This window comes from Lissotriton vulgaris, chromosome 2_1, assembly GCF_964263255.1.
Source record: "Lissotriton vulgaris chromosome 2_1, aLisVul1.2, whole genome shotgun sequence".
NCBI classification, from domain to species: Eukaryota; Metazoa; Chordata; class Amphibia; order Caudata; family Salamandridae; genus Lissotriton; species Lissotriton vulgaris.
In genome coordinates this window covers 1,219,986,116-1,220,002,364 of record NC_141687.1, presented here as the reverse complement: position 1 = coordinate 1,220,002,364, position 16,249 = coordinate 1,219,986,116, and the positions used below count along the sequence as shown (strand labels likewise).

The 16,249-nt window shown below is 43.9% G+C and overlaps 1 protein-coding gene across 2 annotated transcripts in view; it reads left to right on the top strand.

Moving 5' to 3' along the window:
* The window catches only part of IGSF9B (immunoglobulin superfamily member 9B), a 1,223,958-nt gene that overhangs the window by 325,173 nt on the left and 882,536 nt on the right, over positions 1–16,249 (top strand). The gene's annotated exons all lie outside the window — the stretch shown is intronic.

Sequence of the window (16,249 nt, the reverse complement as noted above, 5' to 3'; positions counted from 1 at the left end):
TCTTCATGTTCCTCTCACATTCCTCATTCTTCTCTCACCCCCCTTTTCATCTTAATCATAATTCTCATGCCCTCCCTCATGATACTCTCTGCACTCCCACAGCTTCCTCTTACTCCTTTCATGACCTTTGTGTTCCTCATACTTATCTCACTATTCTCGCTTCTGACATTTCTTTTCACCCTCTCTCCTTACATTTTGTGTAACACCTTCCCTTGCTGGGTACTCGTCATCAGCCATGAGAGCACATTTTGTTTACAATTCACCGCAAACACCTATTGCTCTTCTTCCCTGAACTTTCACACACCACAGGCCTCTTAGTTTTTCTTTCTTTACCCTCAACTTGTACTCCTTAATCTCAGCTACTTTGGCCTTTTAGCTTCTGACCTTTTATACTTCCTTCTTTCCATTGATTCCTTAGTGTCTCCTCCACTCTGCTTTCCTCTTGTTAGATTTTCTTGTTTGTCCATCTTCTTCTTTTCAGTATTTTACATAGTAAATTGTTTGGATATCTGTTCCACTGCCATTGTCTTTCTTTCTCTTTCTACTCTTCAAGTCTTATTACCTTCACCATCCTCCACATCTTTATCTCTCCCTGTTTTCATCTCTTTTTCATCTTTAATCCACATTTGGTAATTGAACCCACATTTCTCCTTTTCACACACATTTAACTTTCTGCCTATCTCTGTACCTCTATCTGATGATAATTTGATTATATATGTATAGGTTTTTCTATTATAAAAGCCAAGCTGCAGCACAATGGAGCACAGCCTGACAACAAATCGGATAGTTCTGTATTGAATAGATTGAGCAGGAGTGGATCCCATCTGCCACATGTGGTCGGACCTTTGTTCTCGTTGTTTGAGAAAGTACACTTTGAAAATGTGTGTGTCATTGTCTCATTTCTGAAATGCAAAATGATGTTAAAAACCTAATAAGTGAGATTTGTGTTCTAGATTCTTCAGTGTATGAATCAAGAAGGCTTGTTCCAAGTTTTCTCATTTTAAATTTCATATTTTCATGTCTGGTGAAATCGACAGTACTTCTGATAACTTGGTCCCTAAGAAGGTATTTTTCTTGTCTGGGTTGTCTCTTGTTTTGGTCAGTACTGGCCTGTATGCAGTGCAATAGGGTTATTTATAGCTGGAAGTGGTCACACAGTGTGTTGATTAAGGCTGGGATGATTTGCTTAATGCATTTTTAGACCTATCATGAGTCTGTAGTGGTATGAAAAACTGTGGAGTAAAGTGGAGTGCTGGACGATGGGTAGTAGGATCTTGCTGAATTATAAAAAACAGTGATGGATGGAATGCTTGAATTAATATAAGCCACTAGTAATTACTCAGGCTGCATTCCAGTCCATTGTTATGTTGCACACAATGCCACCACAGTTTGGACCAAGCTATATGCAAAGCACTTGATGACAGTGGTACACAGCAGCTAGCACCTCTGTATTTGTTTGCCACTAAGGTAAGAAATGAACAGGATATTCTCCAGCGTGCTCAATGTCTAGCACTGTGCCATTCACAATGCTACTCTATATGTAGGAAACCTCCATAAAAACAAGACAACATATTGGTTGACAGAGCATAACACAGCAAACTCTTTCAAGGCTAATGAAACTACGTTGTATATATTTACTCAAATTCAGGAGCACAGTTATTCATACCCAGGCTCCTAACGCAATCTGGAGAAGCCCAAGAAGATTCAGCACACCTTAGCCTTATTAGTGTCCTTCTCGGTTATTCATTGAATTTTAGGTGCCGGGTTATCATTTTCAAGCCCCTAGCGCGATCCTGAGAATCTTAAGAAGCTTCACCTTACTACATTTTGCGATACAACGTAGTTTCATTAGCCTTGAAAAAGTCGTTTAAAGACGAAACATGTGTTGGCTGTTCTCTTGTTGTCCCTACGTGTCAACATTGATGAAGATCTGGAAATAAAACTTTTGTTGTCTATATTATCGGAGTTGTATTAGTGTTGCATAACTAAATGCAGACTCACTGGAGTCTTTTGTGAAATTTTGCTGTGTTGTGCTCTGTTAACCAATATTTTGTCTATATGCGAAGCAGTCTTAACGTTGCTCCAGTGGAAAAAGTCTATGCTGACCTGCAAGGCCATGTTCTCATTGAACCAGAACACAAGCACCCCAAGACCAGTTTTGCCGTGATTGGGGGTCGTTGATCGGGCGTTGCTTGGTTCCAGTGGCACAATAAGCACATGACCCATGTCTGGGACTAATTGTCGCAATTATGGCATTGCCCTTTATTATACAAAAATGTGATGGATGGAATGCTTGAATTAATCTTAGCCATTGGTAAGTACTTGGGACAGCATCCTAGTCCGCACACCATCTCACCTCAGTGTTGACCCAGCCATATGCAAACCAGTCTTGACTCTGCTCCAGTATGAACAGTTCATCCCAGACTGCCAGGCCAGGTCTACCTTGAACTGGAGCACAAGCAACCGAAGACCAGTGTTGACCTGAATGTGGCTAGTCAGTCGGGTGCATCTTGGTTCCCAGTGGTGGTTACACATATTGCAAACATTCCTCCGATCACCTTTTGTGTGTTTGTAGTAGGCTTTTGCCATCATCAGCTGGGAAAGGACTAGTGCTTGAACGGTCTTCAGTCAGGGAGTAGGGTTAATTTCTGCAAAGGAGTGATAGCTGATACTTTGTTGCTTCTGTTTCCTTCACTGTGACAGTCTTTAAGATGCCACTAACGAGGACATTCATGAGATCTTTGGGTGATGCAGTTTAACTTTGTATTGGAGAGCCACTCTTGGTTTTCGGCTTTCTAATATTTATTGTTGATAAGAAGGCATTCTGTTACAATAAGGTAACAATGGTAGGAGCTTAAATTCCTTCTTTGGATGGTATTTAGCATTATTTAAGGCAGCGGTTTTCGTAGTGGAGGCACAGAGGATGAAACATTTTTGGAAACAAAAGGGGTCTGACAGGCATTCATTTCTGCAGAGGTGCATCTGGCTTAGTTGGTGATGACTGTTGAGGTAGGAGAGTTGTGGTTTCAAAATCCATGTGGACTTCTTGAGTATTGAACTTGGTGCTATGGTTAACAGTGTCAAAGTTCGTCAAGAGGTTCCGCAAGATCAAGAGGCAGTGGGAATATTTTTCACTAATGAGTAGATTTCTATGAATGACTTGGCCTGTTGTTTCCATGCTACTACTTGTCCTGAAGCAGGATTGACAGTTATACACTAGATAATTTGTTTTGATTTGTTCATGTAGCTGGATTGCATTTGTCTTCTGGAATATATATGTATTTTATGTTGTTTTAAGTCATTGGATAGAGGCTCAGTTGTCTGTGAATATTGCAAGCCCACTGACAAAGGCACAGATTTAAGTGCAGCTTGACTGAATAAGAATTCTGAATTCTGGGAGCCCAACACTACGACTTGCCTGCAATCGGGGACCACAGCCCCCAGTAATCAATGCGGCTAACGCCACCAACGTGACACGACGTGCAAGGAGGCGCACAAGAACGCTGCTGGTCGCCCACAGCGCGGGAACCCAACGTCACCACTTACCTGCAAGCAGGGACCACAGCCCCCAGTAATCAACGCAGCTGACGCCACCAACGTGAAGCGACGCGCAAGGAGGCGCACAAGAACACAGCTTGTCTCCGCAGCGCAGGTGGGCCCGTCCACGCCCAGAGGAGCCCAGAGGAGGTTGGGCTGGGCCTACCCTCTTGGCTTTTACTTTTACCTGTACTCTTCTCCTCTTCCTCTCGGATATTGGGATACCTGGCGGTGTGATCCAGCCTAACAAAGTCTTCCAGAGCCCTGCCGAGTAAGTTTGTTTGGATATTCTGCATTGACTTAAGTTCTATCTAGTGTGACTGACTTTTTTAAATGGCTAAATGGAAGCAAATGGGAGATAGGGAGAGTATCTCTGAGACCCTCCAGGACTCTACCCTTGATTGTTTTCTGTCACGAGCTGCTAAAGCCATAGACAAAGAAATCCTAGAATGTCATCTATTCTTGGAGGAGGGAACTGTTATAGCTCTGAATTCGGATTCAGCTCCAAATGGGCAGTCCAGGATTACAGAACTAGGGAACTTTACTACTGGCCAAACCACACCGGAATCATCCCTCCAGGCGAAGTCTCCGCTCCAATTTCCAGCCTCCCTGACGTCTGGCCCTCCAGTCAAAAGGAAGAGGAAACTGAAACATTCTGAGCCTTTATTGGTAGTAAACACCAGATCTAAGAAAAAATCCCAGGAGTTACCTATTGAGTAGCTGTTACGGGTTCAGGATGAATAGGCAATACGTAAATTTTAGTCTTCTTCGGTGTTATTTTACTAAACAGTATATCAGAGCTTTTCTTTCCTCTGGTTACAGTTCCTCGTGGTGACCGGCTTCTCGCGGTTCTTTTAACACAGGACTCGGCGGTTGCTGTTCGATGGCCTCTCTCGGGTGTCCGTCGAGGTGATGTCTCGTCTGGCTCCGTCTTGTCTCTCGACCCAAACAGAAGAAGAAATACAATGTATGAGTCGGATGTCCAGGCGAGTTACTATTCGAAGGGGAAGGGAGTGAGGGAATAACCACCCGTGCCACACGTCTAGTAAAAGTGCCGATGTGAGGGATCAGTGCTCAGGATAGGGGCACGATACCAGGGAGGTGGGGATACTGGGGTTATTCGAAGATCCCTCCTTTACGACTGACCCAGCCCTTGATTTTGTCGCGTACCTGTGTAAGCCATACACCTCCCGCGGGTGTATGGCTGGGCGATCCGCTGTGTCGGTGGCCTCCTGGCTTCTCTCCCTTCGCTTCGTCCTCTCCGCTTCTCGTCTCCGCTGTCTCGAACTCCGCCAAACTCCTCTCCTCTCTGTTCTCACTCTCCTCTCCGCTCCGCTCCCTCCGGGTGAACAAGCACACCCGTGATTCGTCGTTCCGGGTATATGACGTCCCTCCCTCTTGTCGTGACTCCTCCCACTCTTGGTTCCAGTCTGCATTAAAGGGCCAGTGATCCGTCTCCTTTTCTTGTATACCAAAATCACTGTTGACATTCTGTGGGGGGTATAATGAATGAGAGGTGGTATCGGACCTTTGGTTAAGCGAACTCTGTATCCACCCCTGCTGTTGTGACTGTCCCAGGTCGCTACAGTAGCCTAACAGCATTAAGCAAGAATGGCCAACTGTGCCACACTCTCACTCTGTCACCTGTTTTCACAGGCTTATCCTCTCGAGGCATTAAGACTCTAATAAATTGCTTTGAAAAAATAATATTAAATAATCTTTCACCAATATTAGACAGGCTTGACAAATTTGCGGCTAATGTGGAAAATATCAAAAAGTCTATTATCTGCTTAATGACTGGGGGCAGGGAATCACTGGCCCATAGAATCAGAATGCACTGACTCAGGGGGAGTATTACATTTTGAAAAGCACAACTTCATGGTGGGAAGCCACTGTTGTAACCCCACACAATTCTTGCCTGTGTCCACCTCCCCCAAAAAAAGGTTATGACACGTGGGAAGTCCCGTTTAAATCCTGAGCAATTACGTATATCAACCATTTAATTGAGGAGGGCATATTGGTAATACCCTAGGGCCTAACACACACAACTCAATGGAAATGGAATTGAACCCACTAGGCAGCCCCCCTCCCAAATTGATAATTTTGCTGTCAGAGATGACCCTTATAATGAGGTGACTTTACATCTTCCTCCAGAGTGCTGCCCATATGTGGTAATTTTAACCAATGTCCCCTCGCTTCAGGGCAATCCCAAGGAAACCACCAACCAACTGAACAGCAAAGTCTGGTACTGGTTACCCCAAAATTCTGATTTCTCAAACTCTAGCTACTGTGACATTTTGTTCGTTAGAAGAGTGAAGCTGGGTTGGTCCTCTTTTAAAGGAGACTGTATAGTGATTAACTGTAGATCCTCAGATCTCTCAGGGCAATTTCTCAAAAGCGGGAGGAAACCATCTGGGTGGGACTTTGAACATGGGATTGACATTGTGCCACACAGCTTTTTCTATAAACATCTTAAACCTACTGGTCCAATTGCCCCACTAAAAGACGCCCCCCCCCCCAGAATCTACTGAAGAGAAAGGAGCAATTCCCCCTTGAAATTAGTAACAGATATCAAGCACTCACCGAGCTGGACAGCCCAGACTGATTAAACCCAGGGAATGTTAAATTGATGTTGACCTATGTCGTAGCCACAGCCCTTCAACCCTAGGGGGATATTAGTATTAGTAATAGCATCTTAATTGGCACAGTAAATCGTACCTCATTCACCCTGCCCACTTACCGTGCATCTTCTCAAAACTTGTATCAACTGTACAATGGGGACATTTTTTGATTAAATATCTTTTTACTAGTATTTTCTTTTAGACTATGCATATACAATTTGGCTTTTTGGTATAAAGACGCAATGTCATTAGGCATGCAGTGCTGAAGGAGTTACACATTCTCATTTTAAAGACCTGTGATGTTAAATTGTGTTTGTTATCAAGTCACCCGCAGCAGGGATGCACAAATGTTGACCAGCAACTACAGATTAGCACACCTGTTCCCTAGCTTGATAGTGTAGTCTTAGCATTTTGTCCTACGCCTGGTGGAGCTGCTTGGTTCAGCTATTGAGGAGATCGGCCCTGGTCCATCACCTCGGCCGTCACCTACCCAGCCGGACATTGGGCACAGATTCTCCCAGTCTCCTTTGTTTCTCCCTTCCCTACCCCTCCCATGACGAATATTCTGTAACTCTGCCCTTTTTCTTTGGTTACTAAGTTTTGATTGCTTTTACCAAATGTAACATGTTAGCCTGTAACTCTGATCCTCATTGTGTAACTTATGTAAAATGTGTAACTTGCAACTCGCTTTTCATTATATAATGCTCTCTGATACCTACGGGTCTAGCCAGCGCTATATAAAACTCAAGATAAATTGCGGGAATAAGGCCAAAACCAAACGATCTGGAGTGGGGCAAGTTAGTAGACAGCAGTCACATATGCCTTTTCCAGGAAACTTACGCGACGGAGCAAGCACACAGGGCGGGGTTTACTACATTTCGCATTAACATATATAACAGGTTTAGTAGCCATCACAAGCCCTTAGAAATTACAGAAAATCTTTCCAACTTCCTTGATATTTCTAGGAAAGAGTATTACCTCATCATAGCTGGCTATTTTAACACGACTTATGAGCCAGTAGACTTTGTACAAGAATTAGTACAGGGGGAAGAACAAGCTAGATACCTACCTTTAAAGATGTACCAAGGTTGGGCAGCAAGTATTGTCTTTTACTCTAGCCTGTGGGGAGCACGCATGTAACAGACAGACACCCTCAGATGAGGAAGCAAAGTTTAGGTTTAAGAGGGGGAATTTTAGAAGCACAATCAACTATATCATGGTGGACCTTGACCTCTGGCCCCATGTCAACGACATGACTGTCCTAAACAGTGAGGACAACAATCCTAATGCTCTCTTTCTGAGGCTACTTGACCTCCCTATTTTGTATAGCTAAACTCATCAAGCAATGGCCCCTGTTGTTACTACTAATAACAGGAGAGTCAAATGGCCCCAGGTCATGGCTGATGGAAAATTGCTCCCAAGATCTATAAAGAGGTGTTTCAGATTCTCACGATACTGAGTGATCCTGACAAAAGTGATGGTTTTATTGTGTCTAGCTTTCAACAATTAACGAATAGTATAAAACCCTATTTTAGCAGTGTAACTTTAACATGCACAAACAGAGTATCGTCCCATAGTATAATGAGGAATTTAGAATAGCTAGGAATGATCTAACAGTGGCACTAAAGGAAGGGACACAAAATGACATCAAAAGTAGAAAGAGAATGTATAAGAGGGCACAGGATGTGGCAAAAATGAGTTGGAAGGTTGAGAACTGGTGTACACTACTTGAAGCTTCAAAACTGAAGAAATGCCAGCTTTTCTGGCACCTTCTGTCAAAAGGGTCAATCAAGCAGTTTAATGAAGATGACTTCTAGCTACAATCACATGTCTAGGAAGAGTACTTCCAGAAACGTTATACTGGTACGGCCTCTGAGCCCGAGGGGTAGGCAGCAGTGGCAGTTAAGGAACGCAACTTAGCACTAGTACAGGAAGGTGCTGTTAGTTTTTCCTTAGAGGAGCCTGTAACAGCATTTAGTTTACTCCAGACTAGTAAAGCTCCAAGGCTAGATAGACTCCCAGGAGACCTGTTTAAAGCAGAGCCCAATATCTGGGGACCATTGCTTCAAATAGTTTTCAATGCCATTTTACGAGGGGGAGATTTCCCTTCCCTTTGACCTGGAAAGGCGTGGAAATAATCCCCATATTTAAAAAAGGAGATAAAGGGGACCCCTCAAACTACAGGCCAATAAGCCTCATAGACGTTTCCCAGAAAGTTTTCAGCAAAATAACCCTGTCACGTCTTCAAAACTGGATAGAGGAAAGAAATATTCGCTCTCACCTGCAGGCAGGTTTTAGGGCTTCCACAAGCACCTTAGACTAGGTGTTCCGATTTCTTTTATTCATCTGGAAAGAAGTGAAGATCAAGAGGGGCCATTTGTATGTTATATTTTTCGACCTTAAAATGGCATTTGATTCCATAGATCGTACTAGACTCCTGGCTGCTCTCTACTCTTGTGGGTGGGCTTAATGCCTACAACAGAACCTGGTCAAAACATAGACTGTGAGAAGTAAATGTAGTGTCAGTGTGGTCGTCACATGGTTACAGTTTTGATCCATTTCTATATCGTGCATTAGTTCACCTCACACATGGGGGTAGTGTTTTTATTGGGAAAAGTGTCCTTACAATGGGTGGTAAGACTGCCATTGGCTGGAAGGGCCTAAGATTTCTGTCCCATAAATGTGGGAAGAAACAGTGTGTTGACCCATATTTTACACTTGCAGGCCAATCTGGGTTAGAAAACATGCTGGGCTCCATATAAGCCACATCACTCTGGATTTCACTGGCTCTCCAGTTTTCAGAAATGCCCAGGGTTGGAATGGTTCCCTGGGTACCGGTTATCCCTAGGGCAAAATGCATCCATCCTGCGTGGGAAAACACTTGTAAGGTAGAAACCTGTGTGGATTCATGGAAGTCATAACAACCTGGATTCTTCAGGTCTCTAGGTTTCATTGCATCCCAGGTTTAACTGACTGATAGGATTCCGGCTGACTCAACTTGACTACTGCAGTTTCTCCTGATGGCAAGTGAGAGGGAATTGGGATTCCTTTGGGTGTTTTGTCATATAGGCTTGCAGTGAGAGGGTAAATCCCCCATTTTGCCTCTCCCTGCAGGCAGAAATATTGCCTGATGCCAGGAGTTGGGTCCAATGCCCCAATCCCATCTTGTTCTCACTTTTTCCTATGGTGGGATGGTCTGCTTTTAAACCCCGTAGTTGGGCAGATGGGGGAGCGGGATGTCATAAAGCCCACCACACTAGACCATCAGGGAAAAAAGTGAGAAACAGAATGTGGTAATGAATTTGCCCATCTGGACACTGAACTGCAGCTGCCACCCCTGGACACCAGCAAGTCGTTTTGCCTCCTTACGGGGAAGATTGGATTGTTTGCTTCTTATCTTCCTGCAGCAGGAGGCAAACAGCCCACTGGACACCAGGAATGTGCATCTAAAAATGAACAGTGTGGGAAGTCCGCCTGTCTTACTTTACCATAGAGTTCTGTCCCACAGGCACCAGATCGTTTTTCTGCCACCTTGGGAGGTAGAATGGGGGGTGGGGGTTACTCCCTCTCTGTCAGCTTTTTTTTTAAAAGTACTCCAGAAGGATACACATTTCCTCCCACTTTCCAATACGAAAATTTGCAATGTTTGGGTTCTTGGCCACGTGGGGTGTGGGGGAGCAGAAAGATAGTCTTGGCTGTAGGGATGCGGAGGGGGGGGGGGGGGGGGGGGGGGAGTATCCCAATGTTAGGCTGGACCATCCTCCACTGCACCTTTTTTATATTTTTATTTTTTTAACTCTGGCCCAAAAGTACACATCAGACTCATTCTTACTGTATGGCACACCCTTAATTAATTCTGCCTGGCACAGACCAGGACAGTGTGCTTGGTTAAAAAAACCACTATTCTCAGCATAGGCGTGAACTCTGACAGTTTGTACGCTGAGAAGAGAGCGTTAGTGAAACCTAGGGCTGCAGATTCAAACCATGTCTGTCTTTCACTGGAAGTGGACCGGCTTCTCGCTTAAGAGAGGTATGCCTGAGGGGGTCTCTAGACCCTCAGGTCCTGCTCTCAGTGTGACACACAGTCGATGTGCCTTTCGATAGATCCTATGACTTTCCAGCTATGTCTGTAAGTAGCTGTGGACATAAAACTAAGCATTCCTTTTAATTAGATGGAGCCACATCCCATGCAAATGAGAGAACGCCCATTCTGAATTGGCCTGAAGCAAAGTTGTGCACCGCTTGGTCCATATTGTAGAAGAGGCAACACAAGTATCTGCAGCTCCTTCTATAATACCAGGATGGCTTGGGGGCCTAAGGAGTGGTCTCAAATGCCTTTTACACCCCGGGTGTTCTTTCAGTAGTACGACCTTGCATGTCTAGTGTGCTTTCTGTGCCCCCGCACATTCTGGAGGGCTGATTAGGGGTACAGCTCTCATGTGTCACCCAGGGGCACACAAAGGCTGCTTGGGTCCTAGCGATGGGGAATACTACCACAACCGGCTGGGACTCAACCTATTACTTTTTTTTATTTCTTTTTTCCATTTATTTTTTCAACAGTCCCTGGTGGCAGTAGTGCACTCTGCACCCCCGAGGCAGTGGATTGGAGGTAAATCCTCCAATCTGCCCATCATGGGAGCAGAAACACTTTTTGGGCTACAGGGATTGAGGTTTGCAGCAGGATCCCAGGACAGGCCAGCCACATTCTATTCCTTTTTTTAATTTTTTTTATTATATCTCTGGTGCCTAGTATGCTTTCTGCCCCCGAGAAGGGCAGATTGTTGGTATGGGGGAGAATCTAAAATATATTGTCTAGGGACAGTTCTCCAATCACTGCCTAGTGCACAGGATAAAACTTACCAACACCACCTCAGAACATACCTTTGCCTGGGGAGACTATACCTGAAGAAGACAGCCCTTCAGGAAGAAAGATGACTTAAGGACTCCTGCTGACATCCAGAGACTGAAACTACTCTCTAATGTTCAAGTGCTTGACCTTTAATTTGTCTGCTCAAGGGACACAAAGAGCAAAATATATTTCTGGCTCCAAGAAGGCCCAGCTGAACACTGAGGAATGGACTCTGCAAGAGACCTGTCTGTATTCAGACCTAGAACTCAGAAGCTTGCCCTGAGGATCCGAGGGATGCAGGAGTGACAAAGAGGAACTTTCCCAGCAAATGGAGAAAAGTGGGACTTTGTCATTTTTTCCACCTCCATAGCCTAGGACAGGATGCTGTGGTGGGCAGGAAAACCAGGTTTGTCCCAGTCAGCTTTTTGGCTTGCTGAAAATGGGATGGGACTGTTATAAGTTTGTGCTGGATGCAGAGAGAGAAATATAATCAAAGGCCATAGACTGGGATATGGTGAGGAAGAGGAATTGAAATAGTTCGGAATAGATATAGGTGCATGTTCTTGATTTGGTACCAGAGCATGTTGTGGTGCTAGAACGACACAGAATTGCTATGGGGACTTTATGAGCCTTGAGACCATCGTTTAATTTGAGCTGGTGGTTTCACTTAATTCTCAACAGTGCAATGGTTAGTAGTTCTGTTGGTACTGTCATTGGCAGTGCTGACTGGAGCAGTGGGTGGCACTTACAAAATAAGCACTGATTGAGAGTTAGGGTTAAGATTTGTTGAAGGTAAAGAGTGGTTGTCAATGCATGCGCTGGTTCCAGTGGATAAGTGTTTGGTAATGGTCCGTAGAAAGATTGAAGGACCCAGGATAAGAAGTAATGATTTTATGAACCTAAGAACTTGATTAAAAGGGTAAGAAGTAGGAAGAGAATTGACTTGCACAGAAGTGAAGGGGAAGCTGGCTGGGATCAGTTGGAAGATTTAGCAGTGATGAGATTACATATCCTAGGGGCTCACGCTAATGAGACCGAGCCTGACACAATCCAATTACACAAACAGGATGAAGGCTAATAAAGAGCCTGCGTCAGGTGCTAGGTAATGCATGGGGGTGCCTGCAGTGGGGAGGCAACAAAAGTGAGGTAGAGGTGGTTGAAATAGGGAGAGTGGGTATGGGTACTTAAAGATGCTGAAATATGTTGAGCAAGAGAAAGAGGAGGAGTAAACTGAGAGGTCTGATGCAGGAGGTGTGAGGTGAAGTAAGGAGAGAGACGTGACACTGAAAGATTCTTTCTTAGTTTAATTACCACCAGCTGCTTCACATCTTTTTTATGGTGTGGCTTTTACGTGTCCCAATCACTTTTCCAGGAGGCTCCCTTAGCTTGGGATCCTGGGCAATTGGCCACTTCGCCCATGTCTTAAAATGTCTGTGGCTCAACTGCATGGTTTGGCTCCCTGTGATTTCGGAGAAACTCATGCTTAATATAACCTATTCTGGATGGACACACTCTTTCTCCACAAACCATTTGAAGGGCAGTCCCTTAATGTGGAATTTCTCGTGGTGAGAGTGCTCGTCATGAAAAAAATCTATCCAGTCCTTTGCTTTCCATGATGACACAGATGCATTGTTCTCCTTTTGCGAGAGGAACACATCCATACCTCTCTTTTATCTTTCCTGTCCGTCCTCTTTTTGTTTTATTTTTGGACCCACACACCCTGCTCTTTTCTCCAAACCTTTATCCATCTCTTCTTTTACCTAAGTTGGTTAACCCCTGTTTCATCACACTTTTGTTTACCCCATTCCCCTACCAACTGTTTACCATTGTATTTCCACTGATCATTGGGTTGTTTTAAACCTGCTGTTATCCAAGTACCTCTACTTCTGACAGTATGTAGGACCTCTACTCCTACCTTGTTCCTCAGGTCCTACGTACAGCCTAGTAAATCTACACTGCTTAAAACCTAATATGTCTATACCTAAAGTCTAGTATCTCTACATCTATCATACCCTTGTGTCTCAGCCCCGCCTATACCTAGTACTGGTACCCCTGGCTGAACCCTTGGACAACTACTCCTTTAAAGAACTGTGCCCATTCCCTACCTATAGTGTAGTACCTCCAAACATATCTCCGTACCTCCATAACTGCTAATTTCCTAGTGTGTGTTTGTGTGTGTGTGTAACAGTCACCAGTTAGTAGCTATAGTTAGATCCTAGTTACCATAGGAAAAGCATTTTTTTCATTTGCCAATAAGTTTGGTGTTGTTTGATGAATCCTCGTGAAATTTCCAAAACTAGTTCGCCACTCCAGTTGCTGGGGCAAAACACTTTTTCTTCATGTTAATTTCCATACGAACTTTAGACAAGGCTAGAGCCCGAACTACTGAATGGAATTACACCAAATTTGGCAGAAAGGTAGATGTTGGTTCAGGGAAGGGCCTTTTTGATATCTAGTGTAAATCTGTTCAGTTGTTGCTCAGTTATTAAAATAAATTTCCAATTGTGTATATATAGGGATGCAGGGAACCAGCAGGAATCACAGGGGCCTTCAGGCTCCCTGAAGTCCCCAACAAAAGTCACTGGGTGCCCTGGGTGGGACCAGGGCACCCAGAATGGAGGCTGGGCCCTTGGTGATAGGGTTCCCGGGGCTGCACTCTAGCCAGAACTGGGGCTGCGCGGCCACCATCCCCTAGTGTAAAAAATTAAATTAAAAGGCCGGGCCCCTGGGGATGGGGTCCCCGGGGCCAAAATTGGCCTGGGAGCGGCCTCTCCCCCACCCCTCACATACTGTAAGAAAAAAAGGCCCCGAGGGATGGTGTCCCTGGGGTCAAAATTGGCATGGGGGATACATGCCACCCCTAACAATACAGAAAAGTACAAAATAAAAAGCCGGCCCGGCAACTTGTCGGAGGCATAGCCCCCTTTCACCAACACTCTGCAAACACGCCTCCTGGTGCACTACTAGTTGGAGGATGAAGTCCCTTTTGATCCTGAGTGTTCTTGTGGGCCAGGAACCCCTTCTGTTACCTCCAGTAAGTCCCACACAGCAGGATTGCGGGGAGGTCTAATGGAGACCAGGCCCCCTTTCGACACCACTCTTCAAATGCACCTTATTTGGTAGCAGACTTGCTTGTCCCGGTTGTCCTTGTCCAACCATAGTGTCAATTAATTCATATGTGACTTTGATGCTGCTGGTTTTCTCATGTGAGAAGCGTAGTGAGCTACAAGGTACTCTGCCCAGGCTTACTCTGTGATGTTGGCATTATTTGCTTTGTGGGGCCTCTTTTCAATTTTTTTTTATGGTTCCCCAAATTATCTTGGGTTATTGTTAATGCATTCATGCAAAATTTTTGCTCATGGTCCTTCATCTCCTTCTTTGCTGACCAAATTTCCTTTTTATACAACCTTGCTTGTCTGATTTTTAATTTTGTTTTTTCAATAACAGAAACCTATTGTCCGGGGACTTATTTATTGTTCTTTTTATAGTTGGATCAGGTTATTTTTTGCTGTCCTTAAGTCCAGCGTGCACCGTTCCGACTTTGGTTTACTTTTTGACATTGCAAGTGAGAATATTTGTATAACAAGGTGTCCACAGTTGCTTCGCAGTCTAGAACAGGATGGCAGTGCTGAGAACATTTCTGGAAGATTGGAGCTGAACATTTCACTGCTATTTGTTTGTAATTTGCTCTTTCCATTGTAGCCTTATCAGTTTTTCTGAGGTTACTGGGACGAGTAGCGTTGTCGCTTTTGGGTACAAGCAGGTCTTTATGCTTAACATATTAGCTGAGGGCAATGGTCACTTTCTGGTCAGGGTTTGATCCTGTAAGAAATTATCTGATTAAATAAGCTGAGGAACGCCACACTGTAGTTGATTGCAGAGCTTGCCTTAGAGGTGATTCTCATTTCTGTGGGTGATTGGTTCTCTCAGAATCCTCCATTTAGGATTCTTAGGCCCATGCTGGAACAAGCCTTGAGGATAGAGGCACCGATTATATTGAATATGTTCTCTGTTGGTGTTCACGTATTGGAAACTGCCATTTGAGATCTTTTTCTAATATAGATTCATCCACACTTCGGTTTTTTAACATGTTTTCATTAAAATCACCTGTCATGTATTTGACAGTACTCTATTCCTGCTACCAGCCCATGAGCTTCAATTGCAGATTTACCTCCAATTTGCATTTTTCAGATGCTGATGGATTGATGTATAGGTTCACAATATTTAAGGGGTGGGATGCATCCTTGGACCAACCCTCCAATTTTACTAGAACAGAACATATTAGTACAAGCAGTTGAGGAATCTGGACGATGTTATGAGATGAAAAATGGGTCCCCTATTCCAAAAGAGGTAATAGTAGCTTGAAATGTAGAGGAAGTGATAGCTGAAGCGGTACAGGGAGGCGTAGACAGACCCCTCTATACAAATGGGACTGTAGCAGTATTGCAGTGTTTGACAGGAATCTATTGATATATTGAGATCTTTCCTACAAAAGTTTCCAAACAGAAGTCTAAAACAGAACATTGTTGCTTTGCAAGGATTAGATCCATACAAGAAAGGGAAGTGTACAAATTTACAGGGACATTCCCTAGCATGTCTATCTAATAAAGTGCGCCAAACCAGCTTTCATCATTTCAGAATGTTAGCTGCACACCACTTGTAAATGGGAACATTAGCTAGAAGGATTTACTATGTTAAAACTCCAGCCCTATGTTTTTTTGCATGGTATAGTGGCAGAGATTTAAAAAAATGTGGTGTGCAGTTTTGTTTCTTTGGTCCTGAAGAGGAGTGTAGGGAAAATGCAGACTTGGTATCTGCAGATGTAGCGGAACAGGAGACAGGTATTACTGTTGATAATTTTCTAGAAGAGAAGTTTAACACGGTTTCGAGAAACCAGACTGTGTTTGTATATGTTGTCAATGTACTCACTACAAAATTCAAATTTGTTATGTTACTGCATCAACAAAAACTGAATAAGACAACAGAGATAAGTGTTGAGAATATGCAGCTTGTTTATTTGTAGAGGAACACTTTGATTGTTCCACAGGACTAATTATATAAGTTGGAGGACAATAAAATGCCAGCTGGAGCAGTTCACAACAAGTTAGAATTAGTTCCAATCCCTCAAGAACACAAGATTTAAATGTTTATAAGTCAATACTAATAAGGACTATACATTCATTACAGTCCTTATGGAGACAAAGACCGGGAAGATACCTACAACAGAGTTACAGAAAGGTCT